The sequence below is a fragment of the Coffea arabica genome, chromosome 10e (genome assembly GCF_036785885.1).
Source record: "Coffea arabica cultivar ET-39 chromosome 10e, Coffea Arabica ET-39 HiFi, whole genome shotgun sequence".
NCBI lineage: Eukaryota > Viridiplantae > Streptophyta > Magnoliopsida > Gentianales > Rubiaceae > Coffea > Coffea arabica.
Genome location: NC_092328.1, coordinates 32,757,280 through 32,772,113, shown reverse-complemented (window position 1 = coordinate 32,772,113; position 14,834 = coordinate 32,757,280).

Below are 14,834 nucleotides of genomic sequence, written 5' to 3'. Positions count from 1 at the left end.
AGAAGGTGGAAGTCACTTGAATATTGCCAAAAATCACCTTATGACCCCCAAGGCAGGGTTTCCACTCGCTAACCGACTCGAGCAAATTCCACTCTTTAATCATTAATCCTGCTACTTGCGCCTTGCGACTCAAAGAATCGGCCTCTACGTTCGCCTTTCCTGGATGGTAGTTGATAGTACAATCGTAATCCTCCAGAAATTCCATCCACCGTCGCTGCCTCATGTTCAATTCCTTCTGTGAGAAAATATACCTCAAACTTTTGTGATCGGAGTAAACCTCGAAGGTTACCCCATATAGGTAGTGTCTCCACTTTTTAAGAGCGAAAACAACGGCAGCTAGCTCCAGATCATGCGTCGGGTAATTTTGCTCGTGAGGTTTCAACTTCCTAGAGGCAAAAGAGATCACATTACGGTTCTGCATTAGTACACAACCCAAACCTTCTCGCGATGCAATAGTATACACAGCATATCCGTCCACCCTGTTTGGTAAAACTAGCACTGGAGCCATGGTCAATCTTTTCTTTAATTCTTGAAAACTTGTCTCACTTCAGGCGTTCCATAAGAACCGACCATGTTTCTTCGTCAAATCGATTAGAGGACCGGCTAGTTTGGAGAAGTCCTTGATAAAACGCCGGTAATATCCAGCCAGTCCTAGAAAGTTGCGGACCTCTGTGGGAGTTTCTGGCCTCTTCCAATTAGTCACAACCTCAACTTTCGCCGAGTCAACTGAAATAGCCTCTTGAGAAATTATGTGTCCCAGAAAAGCAATTTTCTCCAACCAAAATTCGCACTTGCTGAACTTGGCGTACAGTTGATGGTCTCATAGGGTTTGTAAAACAACCCTCAAGTGCTGCTCATGCTCTTCACGCGTCTTGGAATAGACCAGGATGTCATCGATGAAGACCACTACAAATCGATCTAGGTAGGGCTTAAAAACCCTATGCATTAAATCCATGAAGGCGGCAGGAGCATTGGTTAATCCAAAGGGCATAACTGCGAACGCGTAATGCCCATATCTCGAGTTGAAGGCAGTTTTCGGAATATCCTCCTTCCTGATTAATAACTGGTAATACCCTTGTCGGAGGTCCAATTTTGAAAAGACCACTGCTCCTTGCAGCTGGTCGAACAACTCATCTATGTGGGGCAGTGGATACTTATTTTTCACCGTAATATTATTCAGGCCCCGATAATCGATACACATCCTTAACCCACCATCCTTTTTCTTCACAAAAAGTACAGGAGCTCCCCAAGGAGACCCACTCTCTTGAATGAATCCCCACTCCAGAAGGTCCTGTAATTGTAACTTTAGCTCCTTGAGCTCAGCAGGAGCCATTCGGTATGGTGTTTTGGAGATAGGTGAGGATCCCGGTAGCAGGTCTATTTTGAATTCAATCTCTCTTTCCGAAGGTAAGGCTACTAACTCATCAGGAAACACGTCCGGAAATTCCTTCACTATGGCCACATCCTCTACCTTCACTTTATCGGTGGGGTTGTTGATCAAAAAGGCCAAAAATCCTTGCGCCCCTCGACTTAGCAATTTCCTAACCCGAATGCCCGAAATCAAAGCAAATGAGGCTAACCTACCCCTTATGTCCAACCGTAAAGTTGCCTCACCAAGGATGCGGAATTCTACCACTTTTGTTTTACAATCCAGTTGGGCATTATACTTGGCTAGCCAATCCATACCCAATATCACATCATACCCTTTAATGACCAAGCTTATCAAGTCCCCTAACAATCTCTTCTCTCCTACCCACAATTCACAATCCCTATAAACCATACTAGTAACCAAACGTTGATTCCCTGTAGGTGTACTAACTTCTAGGTCGTATGGTAAACTAGCAGGTTTTATATCGATGCCACACATGAAATCAGGGTTAACAAAAGAATGAGTGGCACCAGGATCAATTAAAACTTTGGCAAAACGGTGGAAAATAGGGATCGTACCTTCTACGACCTCTGAGGAATCTGGGACCTGTTGAGGTTCTAAGGAATATACTCGAGCTGGCACCTTAGGTTTCGCCTCATTCCCCTTATTCGGTCCCGAATTGGTCTTTGGCATGGTTTGAGTTCCCCTTCCGTCTTGCTTTAAGAATGGGCAGGTAGCAAGCTGGTGGTCTGCGCTTCCGCAACGCAGACATTTGCCTCCCTTCTTCCAGCAATTATCTTCGGAGTGATTCAGCTTTCCGCAGTAACCACAAGGCCCGCGGGACGCCGAACCTGAACCCTTTTGGAAGTTTCCATCTTGGCCTCTCCCGGTTGGGCCACCCCTAGACTGAGCCCCTCTGCCGGAACCTGACTGTCGTCCACCTCCAGCTCCACGTCCGAACTTGGAGGGAGTACCTTTATCCCCTTATCCAGAGCTGCTTCCAGGAAAGCCCCGCTTCTTCGCTTGGAAGTTCCGGACTTGCAATCGAGCACTTTCTACCCTTTGAGCCTTTTCTACGACCTCGCTAAAAGCATTAATTTGAGCCACTGCGAGGTCCTTCTGGATTTCGACGTTTAGGCCCAGAATGAAACGCCTAATTCGCCGTTGCTCCATCATGATCAGCTCAAGCGCAAATTTAACAGGCGGGTGAATTGACTCTCGTATTCCGCCACCGATTGAGCCCCTTGGCGGAGTCGAATAAACTCATCTTCCTTCCTCTCCTGAACTAGAGGAGGGAAGAATTTCGCGTTGAATTCCCTAATAAAATTCACCCAAGTCTTGGGCGTTTGTTCCCGTTCCCATTTTTGTCGTATCACGTTCCACCAGGAACGGGCCGCCCCTTCTAACAAGAATACGGCAAAAGTCACCTGCCGTTCATCGGTGTAGTGCAAGACTGCAAAAATATCGACCATCTTTTCGAGCCAGCTCTCGGCAACATCCGGATCTGGCCCCCCAATAAACTTGGGTGGAGCAAACTTTTGAAAACGTTCGAGAGCTCTATCTTCGCTCTCGATGTGGTTGCCAGGGTTTCCGGGATTAGGGTTTGGGTTCTTGCCTTGTTGCTACACTACTTGTGCCAGCAAGTTAGTCATTTGCTGCATAGGGGCAGCGATTTGCACATTGGGGTCAGGGTTAGGTCCAGTAGAGGTTTCCCCAGTACCCCTATCCGGTGTGGGTTGTCTATTTCCGCGCCCACGCCCCCGTCCACTACGTGTGCCTTCCATAAACTTTTACTTGATCTAGGCAATGGTACTAAACCAATATAAGAACAATGCATGTAAGTAAAACCCAAAACCTTTCCAAACAGATATATACATTCCAAGCAAGGCAAACAGCACACATATTAACAATCAGTCAAGTCAAGTTCAGTCAAGTCGAGTACAAACATGGACAATCCCCAAGGGAATGGCCTCAACAAAAGAAATATACACGTAGTTAATCTAAACGTACAAAACGATTAGCTAAGGCCCTTCTCCCTATCCACCCTATATACAAAACCAAACTATCCAAAACAAACCTTAGAAGTCCTGTCCTAGACCGACGACGAGCTATTAGACCCACCCGACAGAGTGGATCCAACCCCAGCCTCAGGCCCCGCACATGAGTCCTCGTCACTCACGCCCTCGACCATATCTGCGCAAAGGTTCAGGATCGATGCAGCTCGAACCTTCACCTTGCGAGCTCGTTTAGTCTCGCGCTCTTGGACTTCCCTAAGCTGAGCGCAGAGGTCATCAACCCTATCCTCTGCCTCAAGTACGTCGTCCTTCAAACCCTCAATGCGCTCGGCCTGTCTCTCATTGGCCGCCCTAAGCTGGGTCACCTCGGCCTCAAGTCTCGCATTCTCTCTGGCCAACTCCTTACGCTCCTCGGCCACGGCAAACACTAGAGCGTTAGGGTAAGCATACTTATGTCGACACTCACACCGTCGGAGATGGTTAGACGGGCTACAACGCACGACGGCCCCTCCTGGCCGTATCTGGTATGGTATCACGGGGAGCACTCCACGAGGTCTCTCGCCCGGAGGACTATCACTAGGCTCACCCTGTCCGGCCATCCTACACCAAAAGAGCAATTAATCATAAATAAGCTTAAAGGCCATAAACAAAGAACCCTCAAATCGAGCATTTCTATTACACCCAGGCTAATTCAAACCTAGGCTCTGATACCACCTGTGACAGCCCCACTTTCCCCTAAGGCGAACCAAAGGGGTTAGCGGACTGCCTACCCAGCTCTCGCCAGGACTAACGGTGCAGTTTAGAGCGATCTATTGCGTTCCGGAACTTATAACACGCGTAAACAAGTCAAACTGGCAAAATAACCCAAAATAAAAAAAAAAAGAAATCCGGAGTCGGCCATGAATAGTAACCGACCCGTCAGAACCCAACCAAATATCAAGCAAACATTCACATCTTGAAATTTAGCATTCACAAGCCAAAATGGCATATGAAAATTACTCAAAATTAATACATATACGGTTGCCAAAATAAAAGTGAAAACGGCCCCAATGGCACATTTAGGGTTTCAATTCATAAACTATACAAAAGAGATATTCATCTAGTTCATTCGGCAACCAATTATCAAAAGTCATTCCAAAAGCAGTCAGATTCCTGTAAGGAAAATAAAAGGAACGGGGTGAGCTAATTGCCCAGTGAGAATACTATCACTCAAGCAACCAAGTACATATAAGCATCAAGCTTTTCATTCAATACATGAAAAGTAAGCAAAGGCACACATCACATGTGGTGATAAAAGGATACGGGTGGCTCTCAAGAGCCCTTTTCCCTCGTTTGCATTTCTTGATCGAATTTCATTGACTCTCCGTCAATTCAAAAGTAACCAACCGTAGACTCCACTTTACTTCCATTCCTTCCACCCAACATACCCGTACCGGGCCCGAACTCCAAACACTTGCACTTTGGTATTACTCGAGTAAACCGGAATCGAGAGTCTCTCATACTACAAGATTCCATATAACATTTCCCCAAGGCACATCAATTGGCACGACCAAGCCCTCGCCGGCTCGATTCGATCAACTACCAATGGGGTTGAGCTCAAAGATAACAATTGTAGTCGTTGGATACTCGTCCAAACGACACCAAGCCATGTACTTTCATTTCATGTAACATGTCGTATAACATTCCAATAACATGGTAAACAATAAGTGAGAGTGATAAAGTACGCTCTCACTTCAAACAATTCACATTCAATTCACTTCAAGCAATTCACATTCAAAGCCATATAGTAACACACAAGTGAGTAGTACACTCACCAAGCTTGCAAATGAGGTTTCATGCACTTCCGTCAAAAGAACGTCGTGCACCAACGTCACGCCCTAAAACATGCAAACAAGTACAATGAGACTCGATAACAAGTCATAAACCAATGCCAAATACGACCCCAATAGGGTTCCATAAGCATATACAAGCATTAGAGAAAACCAGAAAATCCAGACATAGATTTAGCTTTGCCCTGAAAAAAACAGTTTCTGACCTCTTTTTACGGTAATGGTACCCAAGGCACTACGATTACCGGATGAAGGTATAAGATACACCATTTCAAAGCTAAAATACAGGGCTACAACATTACAGAAGGTCACTCCACCCATTTTTGAGTGTAACTAGGTCAAAAATGCAAGATACTACACCAGAATCACAAAAACAGATTCACAGAACGCATTCTAGCGGAAACATCATAAATCAGGCTATCCAAGTCCAAATCCAGAAATTCCAAAACCAGATGAAAGTTAAGAAATAGGGCTACATTTCATCAGAAGGCCTCAACAACCAATTCGGAAGCATTCCTAGCCAAAATAACCAATTACAGAAGCAATTCCCAAATTCGGGTAAAACCAGGACAGCAAGGGTAATTTCGACTTTTCTCAAGCTACGCTACTCGGATTGACCTGAAATTTTGCAGGTACCTCTAAAATATCATTCCCTAAAACTTTCATGTTTTAATCCAAGGCCAATTCGGCCTATAAATATGAGATACAAAACCGGGCAGAATGTACCTTAATCAAACCCTAATTTTCCAGAATTGCTTCCAAAACAGAAATTGGTTGTAATTACCCACTTTTTCCACCTCCTAGAGTCCTTATACATCATTTCCAATCATCATAGATAGCCACACAATCATGTTCATATTAAAACAGAAAAATCACCAATAAATAGAAAACTTCACCAATTCAACCAAAACTCAAGATGTAATCCATAAAGTTTCATCTCATACCACCACTAATCATAAATTAGGCATCATTAGAGGAAGGAAAGTGGTTCTTCACAACTCACCTTAGAAACAAGAGAGAGAGAGCAATAGGTCCTCTTAGCTTTCCAAATAACTCCACAAATCAACTCACTAACACTAAGTGAAGAGGTTTTATGGAGAGATTGCAAGATTAAATGGTTAGATTGTTGAACTTGAGCAAGATTGAAGCCAAAAACTTGAAGAGTTTTCTTTCTTTTGTTGCTCAAGGAGCTCGGCCAAGATGAAGAGAAAATGGTGAATTTTTGGTAGTTTTTTTTTTGATTTATTTGGTCAATTGGTAAGACCATGAATAGTGTTCATAAAGTAAACCCACTCAAATGGTGACACTTGTCACCTCATTAATGACTTGCCTAACTTTTGTCTCTCTTATACCAATCCACTTAACATCCTCTACTTATCTCTTAACACCCGGTAAATTAATTCCAGTATCCAAAACTTAACCTAGTTGGCCGAATTTTTCCGAACTTTTCGTACTAGTGGGTCCCACATCCGGTATACGCTCTTAATTTCTCAAAACCTATTCGATACTAGAAAAATCATCTAAAAACTATATCTGCTCCTTCAAAAGATCTAGAATTTTTTTCCTACTCACGAAAATGCAGAAAACAAGCCATGAAAAATAATAAAACCTAGAAAATGGAAAATTACGGGTTCTCACATATATCCACTAATCTAACACTTAATCAATATAAATAATATCCAAAATCATCATATCAGCCCAACAAGTCCATTGTGGGATTTCATAGAGCCCACTCACATGATTTTCAACCAACCAAAGTTACCCACATGAAGCTACAAGTTTCCAAGTCCAATCTAACTCTCAAAAATCAAGTTTCAAAGGTTGGGTGATTTGCTACCTTCTTGGATGTTGAAGACCAGAATTTCAGCCACTAAAAAGCTCCAAGAAACCGTGGATAAGTTGCTCCTCTCCTAGTCCAAGATAGTCTCCAATAGTGCGCGTACGCGCACGTTTCGTGCCCGTTTCCTCTCGGGTTTGTTTCACTTGTGCACTAAACCTCTAATGTACTTCCTTTAACACTATTATTATTCACTCTTATTAGTCTAACAATAAGTTCTAAAATCCTCCAATTAGTCGCGTGCGCGAAAATGTGAACTTCCGACTTGTGCGTGATAAAGCGAAATTTCTAAGAAATTCTTGTAACAATGATATAACTAACTAATACTAGGGTAACTAAGCATAAAAATACCTATTTTAGAAATAAAACATGAGTCCTCACATAAGTGTAGTATTAATTCCTTAAATCTCCAATTAATTTATATCAGCGTGTCTTTCGGACAACTATCGACGCGTGAGCGGTAAACGCCTAATTTTAACTCACTTACATCTAATCTTTCAATTAACTTTTCTTAATCTACTATTGATCATTCTTAATTCTCCAAGATAATTGCACTCTCAGATAGAATATCGCCTCAAAACACATGTACTCATTATTCCGCATTTAAACGAACCTCCGAAAAATTAAATTTGCTAACGGGACGTTTTAAAAATATAAGAAAGGTATTGTTCCATATGAATGGACTTAAAATGGTTGAAATAAATTATTCAAAGAAAACGGGTGAATAAATATTTAAATAAGCCAATAACACTCGATAAAAATAAGAAAATTTTCTGGTCCTCACAAGTTCGTAATGCATTATGGAAGTGAGACCCACTAGTGAGGTGTGTGTTAAATTTTTGAAGATTAGAAGGAGTTTTGTGCAAAGGGAAGGGATAATTAGAGGTTGGCTAGATATTTTAGCCTTTGGAAGACAGAGAGATGAGGATTCACCATAGCAAGACACTTGCCACAAAAGGCATAGTTCTTTGACTTTGACTAAGACTTTCTTACCCTTTTAATTAACAAAAAAGTTGGCCAAAATCCTATCACTTTTCTCTTCCTTTTGGCTGAAATCTTGAGCTAGGAAAAAGAGAGAAAACTTCAACATTCAACCACCAAATCTTGCTTGAATCTTGAGTTTTAACCTTTGATCTTGTAAACTACTGCATAAAAGGTGATATCTAAGGTGAATTAAGGGCTTTGGTGGAGTGATTTGGAAGAGAGAAGCTCTTGGTTTCCATTTATTCTTAGGGTGTTAAGGTAACTATATCAAAAAGCTCTCTTTTCTTTTAATACTTGCTTATAAGTGGATTTAAGGTTTGATTTTGGTAGTTTTCATGAGAAATTTCATGGTTTGAGTGGTGGTTCAAAAATTTCAGCTTTAATGGTAAAATTTCATCTTTATTATGATGCTTTGAGTTTGGCCATGATCTAGTAGCTTTGCCATGTGAATTTTCTAGCTTTTATAAGTTATTATGGCTTGCTTATGGAAATTTTTAGCTTGTAGTTGAAGTTTTCAGCCTAGGGTTATAAATTTCAGCTTTGATGTGGTTGACTCTTGAGCAAGAAATTGGCTATTTTTGAATGGTTTTGTGGCCTTAAACAAGTGTACTTTATAACCTATAACTTGTGTTTGTGATTAAGGTTGGATTGAGATGAATATATGTGTTGAGTTTGGATGGCAAAGTAAAGAAAATAAGGGGAAGTATTGCTGGAAATTTTCCCTCAAGAGACTCTGAGCAGTCTTGGGAAATCTGCTATATCTTGGTGTAGAAAAATTCACATTGAGTTGTGCTTGTTGCGTTTGAAACTAGATTCAGAGTGCATTCTACTGTGAAAATTTCAGAATTTTTTTCAATTCCTATGAACATCTATGATTTTCCAAAATTGACTGAATTTTCACACCTGCTCTATTTTTCTACTTGATGAAGCAGCAACTTGACACAGGAATTTGACTGATTTATGGTCAGAATATTACAAATATGTACTCTGGAAAATTGTAGTCCTTTGAATCTATTTTTCAACGGTACAAAGTTTATAAATTTTAGACTTAAGAATCTTGTGATACAATTTTTCAAACAGTGTTGCACAAAACTGGAGAAACTTCTGTTTTCTCAACTTGTTCTTGCTTCCATTTCCAACTTTAAGTTAGAGTTGTTAAACCATTTTGAGCTTGGTTTTATGAGTGGAATTGAGGTTTCTCACAGCTTTATACCTTTGAGTTGAATAGTGATTGTTGATTGTTCAAGACCAAGTTTCCCTACTAGCTCTTAGTCATTATTCGAATAGCGCGTAGGATGAAATCCTTATTTGATGGTGTTAAAGGTTTAGTATAGGATGGTAAGACTTATGAAGAAAAATTCTAGCTATAACTTAGTACTTGGATGGTGAGTTTGTGGCTTTTAGACCACTATGCCTTGTTAACCCCTAGATCACTACTTATACGTGAGTTTTCCCTTAAAACTAGGGTTTTTAAATAACGAGTGACTTTTCTTCCCGAGTCGCTTGTTGAACGTTTTGACAAGAGTAAACGTTATTATATCACCTTATCATATCCTTGCCTCATTTGAAACCTTATTTTGTCCCGTTAAAATTTGTATTTTTGAATTTAACGTCAAAAGTTTTTCTTTGTGATTTGAGCAAGGATAGGTGATACTTTTGGACTAAAAGCTTACACTTGGGGGTTCGACTACTTTATCCAAATATTTTAAAACGGTGAACTTCTTTAGTTCACTTACCTTATATATTTGATCACAAGTTTTGAAAGCGAACCCGCGGATCCTTTCACCGAGGAAGTTAATTTTTCTAAATGCGGTCAGTGTTTCAACTGCATGTTCCCTACTCATTGTTGCTAGAAATTTGCTAGACACTGGATCTGACATTTCATAAGCGACTGTGTATTTTATCACACTTGACCTAACTCGACTAAACACTTGATATCTCATTCATGCATGTACAAGTAACTTGATTTGCATGCGACCTGTATATTGATTTGAAATACTTGAAATGCTTGGAAATGTGACATGTTGGGCATTATTTGTGACTTGGTCAGGGCTAGGCGAGTTTGTCCTTATTCGCACTCATCCTCTCCTTCTTGAATGATCTTGTACTTGTTTGAACTTGATTGACATGTACTTGTGTTTGACTTGTAAGTGCTAAGCGGCAGCATATACCACACTCAATTCGAATGGGAAGTGCCTCTCATCCCATCTTAGTACTTTTATCTTGATTAAATCGATTGGAGAGTTATCTCATCGACTCTAGTGCTGAGCGGCAGCATGTACCACACTCAATCCGAGTAGGAGGTGCCTTTCATCTCGTGTCAGTACTTTTATTTTGATTAAGTCGATTGGAGAGTTATCTCATCGACCCTTCTGCTGAGCGGCAGCATGTACCACATTCAATCCGAGTGGGAGGTGCCTCTCATTCCCATCTCAGTACCTCTATCTTGATTAAATCGATTGGAGAGTTATCTCACCGACCATACTTGTTCTTGCTTGGGTATACTCGAGTATTACCACCACTATTTCTATTTCGTGTTCAGGCCCGGTAGGGGGTTAATGGGTGGATGGAGATAAGTAGTGCTCTACTGGACTTGTTACTATATCTCAAACGTTGACGGAGTGGGAAAATGTTGCTGCGGAACTGGCTGCAAGTGAAATACTATACGGGACTAAGTGCTACGCTTGAATTCTAGCAGGAGCCACCATATCAGCTGTATCAACGTTTAAATCCTAGGCGCTCTGTCTAGAACCTGACGAAAGCCACCATATCAGTACCATATCATTTTTCTTGCTGGTGTTAAAGTGCTTATTTGAATGTGTGAATGGTCCATGACATTATTTGTAACAATTTATTATCTTTGTTCTAAGATTTTGAGTTACGTGAAAAATATCTTGCCAATTTGACCGCATGTTTTCTTGGAATCTCACTGGGCTTTTAGCTCATCCCTTTATTTGTTTTCCTTAACAGGGTGCGGGGATAAGAGAGACAAAAAGAGCACTAGTTGCATTAAGAATTTTAAACTTGTATTTGGCTGATACTATATTATAGTACTAGTTGCTCAAGCTCTTACTTTTGGCTTGTACTTTGACTTGTATATTCGGATGATTTGTAGCATGTACATGGTATATTGAAGAATTATAGTGTTATTGATTGGACATTCAAAGAATAGTGAGCTCAAAAGTTGTAGTTCTCATTTTAAGTAATTGCCATCCTTTTTACACTTGGTAAGGTGATTGAATTACTTGTACTTTTATCCGTTTAGCTGTGCACCTAAGTATCATTGTTTTGTGAAGTTTGATAGATGCAATATTTCTTGAGGAATTTTGTTATTACTTTGTAGTTAACGTTATCTCTGAAATTAATGTGAATGAGTGAGTCCTAACGAGAGTTGGGCAGGCGGTCCGCTAACCCTTGGAGTACGCCTTAGGGGAAGGTGGGGTCGTCACAGAAAAACTTGAAGAATCTGCTGGAAATCTACTTGATAGGCCGAGTGAGGGAGAGGGAGAATTTCTAGCTTTTCCAAAACTTTTGGGTCTGCAAAATTTTAGATTGCTATTCAAAATACCTCATAACAAGTTAATCTTCACATGCATGTTGAATTGGAGTGATAACCAAAGAGTTTTATTGAAGAAAAGCTCCCTTAGCAAACTATTTTCTTGCTGGAAACTTTTTCAGTTTTGAGTCGTAGAGAAAACTTGAACTTCTAGCTTTTTGATACAAATCTTCTTGTTGATTAATACCTCATCTCATATTGTAAATCTATTACTAAGTGATTTGTGGTTGAAACAAGTATGAGAGAGGCTGTTTTGGTGACAAAAAGTGAAGAGAAACTTGCCTAAATCTTCCCGCTTGAACCATAGGGAGGAAGCTGGTTTTCCAGCTTGTAGCGTCTATTTTTGTTGAAGTTTACAAAGAACTTTATGCCCTATCACCATAGGATATAATATCTGATTTATGCTTGAACCAGGACTTTGAATCATGATTAAATTCCAGCTTCAACACTAAATGTTGGTTGTGAATTTGCATCCTTTTGACTCATTAAACTTTTAATGTTTTAAAAATTATATGCATGAATAGGTTCGCTGGTTTTTGAAAAATTTTGGGGTGATTTTAGTGAGAGAATTTTTTTAATGGAGCCTAGAGTAAGAGTAAAGTTGCAACCTTATTGTTAATTTTAGTCCCTAACTTTTGATGTTTACAAAACAAATAGATGATACTAATATCTCTTCAAGAAATACTTTCAGCTATAAAGCAAATCAGATTCAAAAATCAAGTGCAATTGAAAGAAAGAAAGGATGCTGAAAGCTGTCGGACGCTTGTGAAGATAGGATCGGATGTCCGATAATCATTGCACAACTTCGGACGCATGATGAACTCCACCACTGGACGTCCGAAGGAATTAAAACATTTTTTCTAGGTCACTGACTTCGATCGGACGCAAAACATTAGAACACCAGACGTCCGATAAACAATGCAGCACTTCGGACGCAAAGCATTAGAGGTACCAGACGTTCGAAATGATTGAAGAAGATTTCTCAATTTCACTAGTTGCCTTCGGACGCAAGCATTAAAGGTACCGGACATCCAAAAAAATTGAAGAAAATCTCTCAAGCTCACTGCCTACTGTCGGATGCAAGAAACAGGAGTACCGGACGCCCGACACTCCCAACAGCTAGTTGACTCTTCAACTGCCTTCTATCCGTTGGAAGCATTAATAGAGGAATTTTTTGGTCTCATATAAATAGAGCATGGTCAAATACTTTCAGAGAACTTTTGGACATTAAGACTACAAAAGATCAAGAGTAATTTTAGTGAGAAAATACTCTATAAGGAAGATTTGTACTCTTAGTTGTGTAAATTTCGTATAAGCTTTTCTTGTGTGAGAAAAATACTTCAATAGTGTAGCTTTGTGAGAGTTATCTGAGTGATTGTAAAACTTTCTAACTTGACCAAGTGTAGCTTGAGACAAGGAAGAAGTGATCCTTCCTTTGTACACAAAGATTGGTTGTATTTGATCAACTTGAAGAAGCTTGTTTTATAAAGTAATATTCAAACTCAAGAGGAGTTTAGAATTTGATTTGCTATTCTTTCCCTTTTACTTACTATCTTGCAAACATAAATTACTCATCTCTTCTCCTCATAAGCAATCTTCCTTTCTTATTAACTGCTCCATTGAGTGGTCATCTAGAAAAAAGGGTAAATTTCATATTGTGCCAAAAAGTGTGTCATAACCTGATTAGTTTTTTAATTTACCTAATTCACCCTCCTCTTAGGTTGTCTTCGATCCTTACAATTGGTATCAGAGCGTGGTCTCCTAGAGATTAAGCTCAAGCGGCTTTGGAGTAAAATGACAACCAATAATACCATATTTTTTGAAGGACAATCTGTCACTAGACGCCGAATGTTTAATGGATCCAATTATGTGAGTTGGAAGGAAAGAATGATTATCTTCTTGCAATCAATTGATATTAAACTGTGATTTATTGTTAATGAAGGTCCATATGATGCCTCTATAATAGATGAAGTGTGACGCCCCGAAAAAAAAGAGTTTGAGAACCCGAAAATTTTCTAATTTTCTAGGGTTATTTTGTTTAAAACAAAACCCGCCTTTTTCTACATTTTCTTGATTAGAAAAAAATCCCAGATAAAGTTTATGAGCAAAAATAGTTTTAAAATGATTTTTCTAGTATCGGTTAGTTTTTGAGAAATTAAAAGCGTATTTTGGATGTGGGACCCACTAGTGCGAAAAGTTCGGAAAAATTCGGCCAATTAGGTTAAATTCCGGATACTGTGTAAAATTTATCGGGTGTTAAGAGATAAGTAGAGTGTGTGAAATGATTTATGTGAGAGAGAAAGGAAAGGATAGGAATGCATTTATTGTAGTGCCACATGTCACCATGATATTGGTTAGGACTTAAGACTACTATTCATGGTTTTGACCTTTTGACTTATGGATTAAATATCTTCAAAATTCACAAAAAAATTACCATTTTTCACCTCTTGATGGCCGGCCCTCTCTAGCAAGAAGAAAGACAAAACTCTTCAACATCTTGGCAAATTCCTAGCTCAAATCATTCAAACTACTTGCCTAAATTAGTTTTTACTCCATAAAATCCTTCCACTTGGTGTTAGTGAGTGTTTTGGTGAAGCTTTTTGGAGAACTTAAGGTGTCCAACATCTTCCTCTCTCTTGTTTACTTGGTAAGTGGTGATTGACTATCCTCTTACACCTAATGATGTTGAATTTATGCCTAATGGTGGCTATTGTGTTAGAAATTGTGGTTTATTTCTTGGTTTGAAGTGATTTGGTTAAGTTTTTATTTTTTTGAGGAATTTTCTGGTTTTATGTGATCTTGATGGTGTGGTTGTTTTTTATGGTTGGTAATAAGGGGCTATGGCTCTAGTAGGTGCATATGATAGGAAATTGCAATCAATTTTGGGTTTGGATTGAAATGAGAAAAGTTAGGGTTGATAACCCCCAATTCTGTCCGGTTTTGGATCATAGGGTTAGAGGCCGAATTGGACTTTTCTCAAAACATGAAAGTTGTAGGTATTGATGAGTTTGAAGTGCCTACAAAATTTCAGGTCATTTGGAGTAGTGTAGAGTGAGATATGTCGTTTTTACTGTTGCTGTTCTGGGTGATCAGAATGTGCGAACTGCGATTGTAATCGTCTGTTTTGACTGGAATTGCTTTGGATTTGGATGTTGGTGTCTTCTGATGAAATGTAGCTTGATGCCTTAGCTATCATATGCCTTTGGAAGCAATGCCGTTGGACCTGTATAGACTGAATTGGACT